Here is a 6909-nt window from a genome sequence, read left to right as displayed (position 1 = left end):
TATGGAGGCATTCCAATGCTTGATTGGTAGTCATGTTATAAGCAAACTCAATCAAAGGCAAGTGTGTATCCCAACTACCTTCAAATTCAATCACACAAGCCCATAGCATATCCTCCAATATCCGAATTACCCTTCAGATCGCCATCCGTCTGCGTGGGTGGAATCTTTGTCTTTGAAGTTCAATCTAGTTCCTAGGGCTCTCTCAAGACTACCCTGAATCTAGAAGTGAACCTAGGATCTCTGTCAGACACAATTGATACCGCACTCCATGCGGTTTTACAATCTCATATACGCATAATCCGCCAATCTTTCTGTGCTATAGTCCATCGGATCGCAAAAAGTGAGCAGACTTGGTTAGTCTGTCAATTATGACCTATCTGCATCTTGACTATTCTGTGTCCTCGGAAGTTTCATAACAAAATCCATAGTTATTCGCTCCTTACAATGTTTCATAGGGTGCCGTTTGTATGCTAGCATGACACATATTATTGTATACAAATTCTGTTAATGGGATGTATCTGTCTCATATCTCTCGGATTCAAGGACAGAAGTTCTCAGTATATTCTCGAGGGTTTATGCCATTTTACAGGTTATTATTATCATTTCATTTTATTATTTATAGAAACTCAACGAGTTTCAAAATTTACCTGAATCACTTGTTTCGACTGTCCATCCGTTTGAGGATGATAAGTCGTACTGATATCTTTAAGCTTATAGCAATTACTGTGGTACAGGTAATTCACATTAATATAATCGAAGTCACGACTCTAGCTACCTTACAAGTGTAGTCGTTTGATAGGCTAGTTCTAAAGTTTTACATTTCTGACTAAAATTTTCACATTTATTTCCAGTAATAGTACTCTATTCGGGTGCAACTGTATCAATTTATAGATTACTTACAAATATTCTTAATTTACTGTATCACGAGGAAGTACGTAGCACTTACAAATATTCTTAATTTACTGTATCACGAGGAAGTACGTAGCTCTACACAATAATCCCGTGTCGGTACTGTAATCTGTAGCTTACAATACAAACATCGAGAACATTACATAGTCACTACGTTATAACCTCATGGACTAGGTTTTCTAACATCTTATCTTTCTCGAATCCACTAATATCCCAAACCGATTCTGATTACAATTTCCTTTGACAATTATTAACAGTAACATCTTTGCCCTCATCTAGAGCAATTCTATTACTGTAACTTACTTTTAGGTCCTCTTGCCTTACATTAAGTAGGCTCGCCAATTAGCTTTATAATTTACGGTATGTTAGAAAATACTTTTAGCTAACAATTCTTCCAAAATTAATGTCAACCATACTTGTTATTGTAGTTATTATCCTAAAGGACTAGTCACTAATACATCAAAATTCATTTCCATGCAAAGGAATAACAACAGAACATATAGTTCTGACACTAACACACAACTAAGTAGTGATGGGATCAAATAATAACTAATTGTTTCTTTCAAAAATTAAGAACTTACCAGCAGCTACATCTGAAGTTTCTGCTCCTTTTACTTGGCGCATAGTGGACACTCCGACTGGTGTGCTACTATATTCGGGTTGATTCACTGTGTTATAGTGGTGAGGAGTACCAACTTTATTTTTATCTTGACTCTGACTGACGGTCTGTGAACTCCAGAGAGCAGATCGAGGTGGTTTAGCACAATCTTTAGCAAAGTGTCCAAGTTTTCCACAATTGTAACAGCCTCCAGAGGCCTTATGATAAATACCTCCATGTAGCTTACCACAAACATGGCAAAAACGGGCAGAATAGGAACTTCTGGTTGTTCGACGACTAGATCTTAGTGGTCTCTGCCCTGATGATCCGCCTCTATCATATTTCTGAGCTCGGGGTTCCTCAAATTCTTTTCTCTTCCCCAAATTACTGTTCGAACTCTGACCCATAGGTTTCTCCCTCTTTTCCATTTCACACCGCCTTGCCCTGTGGGGTTGGGTCTCAGATTGGGCTTGGGCAGATTATCACCGCTTGTTGAAAGAAAGTGGCCATTTGTTGGGCCATTTGTGCAAGAATTTGTACCAAGAAATCGTGCAACAGCCTTCGACATTTTGTGGAGCTAGGGCCTCAACTTGTTCTTCTGCCATCACAGACTGTTCTATTGTCTCATTCTTCTCTTCCATTTTTTTTTCACAGAATTTTCTATTCCTGTACAACCAACACAAGGAGATTCCTCTCCATTAGTTCACATTTATGATGTAAATGTACTATATGTATCAAACATTTGAGCAGTTGTAGTTCTGACAAAAAGATTTCAAATTCACAGTTCGAAATTCACTTTAAAACCATTGCTCTGACACCACTTAAACATGTCACACCCTACCCCTCTGTAAGGCATGACATGATCCCGTAGTATACCTAATGAATTATCAACTCCGTCTACTGATAACCCATTAAATACACTAAAAGGGATTTTAAAAACTTTTCTTACTTCTTTCACAGTGGTGAGCACTATTTACAGGTGTTAAAAACTTTTGTGAACTGAAGTGATAGAACTAACACATTTGACTTATTTGGAATTTCTGTAAAAATTTTGGCAGAGTGCCATCAGTATTTTGGATAAAATAGTTTTTTAGAAAACCTGTAAAAAGCACTTCAATATTTTTTCCAATCTCAACTCCAACAAAATTCAACACAATATTTTTCTCAACTCAATCCACAACAGTTTTTCAGTATTTTTAAAGGATGAGATAAAAGAAATATAATACAAATTTTACAAGTCAAAATAACTCATAATTCACTTTACAACTTCAATGTACAATTTTAATTTAGAACTGCTCAAATAATTTACATACATATTATTACATGCATACATCAGACCTATGTACATGGGTATACCTATAATATACCTGGAGCTGGTCTGAAAGTGTCTTCAAAGAAACTTACTCACTGCTCTATGCTCTTCTTACTCATGACAGCATACAAAGCTATCGCTGAGTGGTGAACTCAGTGGTGCACAACTATAATTTAAAACATAGTACAATATACATTGACAAAATTTACAGTAATTAATTTGGAAATCTGAATACTCATCAAATTCCAAAACTCAAAATATTCATTGCCAATAATGTAAATCATTTGTATAAATGACTTTGATCACAAAATTCAATTTATCAAATCATGACTAACCATTTAAGTAATTCCAACAAAATCAATTATACATAAACCATAATTGAAATCACAATTCTTTACCATTCAAAAGCCATTCTGTATCTCAAAAATCATTATGTATCTCAAAAATCAATCTTTATCTCAAAACCATGTTGTATCTCAAAAACCACGCTGTAGCTCAAAACCCATGCTGTATCTCACAAATCATTCTTTATCTCACTAACTATGCAAGACTAATCCGATAGGGCCATCTTCGATGTGATTCTAACTCCCTATGGTCGGGGAGGTCGAATCAGATTCTAACTCCCTATGGTCGAAGAGGTCGAATCATCGTGCACAGTACCATCACAGTAATGAATCTTCCGCAAGGGCCATAACGATAAAATAAACTTAGATCTAACCTCAAATCAGAGGAAAATCTAAGCCTGTGCACGTACCATGGTAATCAAAACACAACTAACTCCATTGTCTTCTCAACAAATGAGAGAGACGGGTAATAACCTAGTCAAGCATCTATAGTGAGATATAAAACAATATCACAATCCTTTCAGTGAGCATAAATCATAATACAATTCGATTCAAAGTCAATTCCAATATCCAATAATTTTTATGCTCATCACAATTCAAATCATAAATTTGCATTTTTCCATGAAAATTACCATCACAATTCAAAACATGTTCTATCACAATTTTTTAAAACATAATTATTTCAATCCATAACAATGCTTAATACTTGTGGAAATAACATTTCACAAAGCTAAATTCATACATACTATAATAATTTTCAATAATCATTGAATTAAATCTAATGCTTGTTAAACATAATATATAAGAAAATATGTCATTTAATCATATGAAATATTCAAAACAAAATCAGTTAAAAACTAGTTGTGCACAAACCTCTGATGACTATCTCCTGGTCTGGACTCAGTGTTTCCTTTCCTTTCCCTAAGTCTTTACTAACTGAGAAACACAATTTGAGGTGTTTCAGTACTAAATTAAACTGTCTCTATCGATAATGTTTGACAAATAATTCACTGAAAGCTATTATTTGCTTAATCACCTAATATACCGACCCTCGATGTGTTCTAGGTAATTTAGGTTTTAGCATCATTAATATGTCACATTCGATAGGGTTTTAGGGTTGGTACGTTTTACCAAACTCATTTCCTTGTTTAGTGCATTTTAATGCAACTTGCTAGATTTCGGTATACTAGTTTGACCAAGCCGGACGACCTAGTTCCCTTGGTTTTCGGGTTTCGGTCAAAACTACAAACTTGTAGATCTATGTCTTACGGAACGCGGGGCAAAATTTTAGATCAATCCAAGTTATGTAGACCAAGTTATGGTCATTTTACTATTGCTGGTCAAATGGCATCAAATTTGGTCATTTTAGGTCAATTTGGTCAACTTTGGTTCGGCCAGTTTTTGGACCCGAACTTGTGCAAGCTGTTTGACTTGCTTATGGTCATTTCTGGGCTTTGGTGTCTTCATAAGACTTGTAGGTATGGATCTTAACTATTCATGGTTAAAATTTCAGGTCCATTGGACCTGTTTTGAGTGAGTTATGGCCTATACACTAACTGCTGCCCAATTGGTCAGTTTTCAGGTTTCACTTGCACTTAATCCGAATTGGTCATTTTTCATGTCACCTTGCAAGCAGAATTTTGGTATGCTTTCTTAATGAAAGTTGGCACATTTTGTGCCTAGTTTCACCTCCAATTGGTCTCATACCAATTGAAGTTACACATTTAAAGTTATAGGCTAAAATGCATACTGCCCTTAATTACCTTGCTTAAACATACATCAATGACACATTTACCTTACTATATGTCCACTTCCCTTACCAATTCTGTTTTGGTACATTACCAAAACCATATACCACCTTACCTTAAAGTCATTTTGGGCAGATTACAAACATCCTCAATACACCAAATAAAACTCCAATTCATAAAGTCCAAATAAAACAATACATACACATGGACATTTCTAATTCTTACACATACTTTACACAACCAATTTACATACACACTCATCAATCCTCAATGTCACAATTCTGCCCATATCTTCATGAACACATACATTTATCAAAGAAGCCTCGAGGCTGCCGAAAAGCTTCACCATGCCAAAGTGTCCATAATTCATCAATTTCCATTCCAAGTGCATAATCACCATTTACATGTGGAATTAACTACTAGGACATCAATTCACCCTATTCAAAATGAATTCCCATCAAACATATGTAAAATAAATCATCAAATATACAACTCCATGGCTGCCCAAAATTGATATATCAAGAACTCCTCAAACTTGAAAATTTTCTTCACAATTGAAACACCCATAACAAGTATACAAAGTTTAACAAAGCAATATTCAAAAATACAAACTTACCTTTGGTTGGGACTTGTTAAACCTTCACTAAACTTCTTGATTTTGGTATCAAGCTCTTCCTTGTGATGTGAGGACAATTTTTTGTGAAGCTACCTAGGTGATTGGAGGTAAATTGAAGGAGTGCATGAAGCTTAAAGAAAAATGGCCATGGAGGTTTTGGGAGCTTTTCATTTACGGCATGGATGATTCTCAAGCTTGAAGATGAAGTGTTTAGTGGAGAAATCTGCCCACTAACACATTTTATAATCCTTAGTTTATTCCTTAGTGGTCCACTCACTTTAGCTTAATCATTTTATATGTTAAATGTTTTATTTACAAAATTTTCACTCCACTTTTTGCTATTTACATTAGGTACCACCAAATTAATTCTTCATTTTATTTTCTAAGTGTAATATTGTTTATTTTTAATGGAAATTTAGGTCAAAAGACAATTCGGGATGTCAAATGACCATAATGCCCCTGTTCGGGTTGTATTTCTGATTTTTCGGTAACACCGGGTTTTGTCCGTTTTTTGATTTCTCACTTTTCTTTGTACTAATTATTTAATTTTTCTTTGATATTTTTAATGATATTTGTACTTCAATTGATGTCTCTTTAAGTCCTAAAAATATTTTCCAGGGTTCCCCGCGGTCCAGGGCTAGTCAACGGTCCACGCCGTGACTTCCCGGTGCGGTCACCCATCGCTAGGGTTCTCGGCTCGCTTAACTTGGTTACATTTCTTTGTTATTATTTTTCCTTTGTTTTTTTCTTGTATTTTCTTTTCTTGTATTTCATTATTTTATGTCTCCTCACTCATAACGAAGTGTAGTTCTAGGCATCCTAGCTGTCCGGACAACACTGGTCACCGGAACAGTAGAACGCACTACCGAACTTAGGGGTGTTACATTGTCCACCATAAGCACACCAAGGATCAAGTATGGCAGCCCCAAGTTGACTTCCCAAGCCAATTCAAACACTTGAAAATGGGGTTTAGTGATTTAGTGAAGGTTAAAGGGTGTTTTGAACACTAGAAACTTTTTCTAGCAATTTTAATTCAAGGAAGAGCAAGGATTTCTTCTTAAAGTAAAATGAACAAGTGAGGAGAAAGGGGAGAGAGATGTTACCGTCCACCTTGAGAAGAAGAAGAGAAAAAATTGTTTTCTCTTTCTTCCTTTTTCCCTTTTATGGTAAAGTCAAACTTCACTTACCCTTGCCACATGTCACCATAAGATCACATCTTAATTTTTGGTTGACTTAATCCTATGGAGCCAAGTGTCAAGCTCCATTTAAATCATGAAAAGTGGTTTTCCATCATAGGAAGACAAGTGGCAAGATCATATGGTGCCATGTGTCAACATCTCATAGTGCCACATGTCACCATATGATTTAATCTTACTTTTAAA

This window comes from Hevea brasiliensis, chromosome 4, assembly GCF_030052815.1.
Source record: "Hevea brasiliensis isolate MT/VB/25A 57/8 chromosome 4, ASM3005281v1, whole genome shotgun sequence".
In the NCBI taxonomy this organism is placed as follows: domain Eukaryota; kingdom Viridiplantae; phylum Streptophyta; class Magnoliopsida; order Malpighiales; family Euphorbiaceae; genus Hevea; species Hevea brasiliensis.
Note: the sequence above shows the minus strand (reverse complement) of the source record.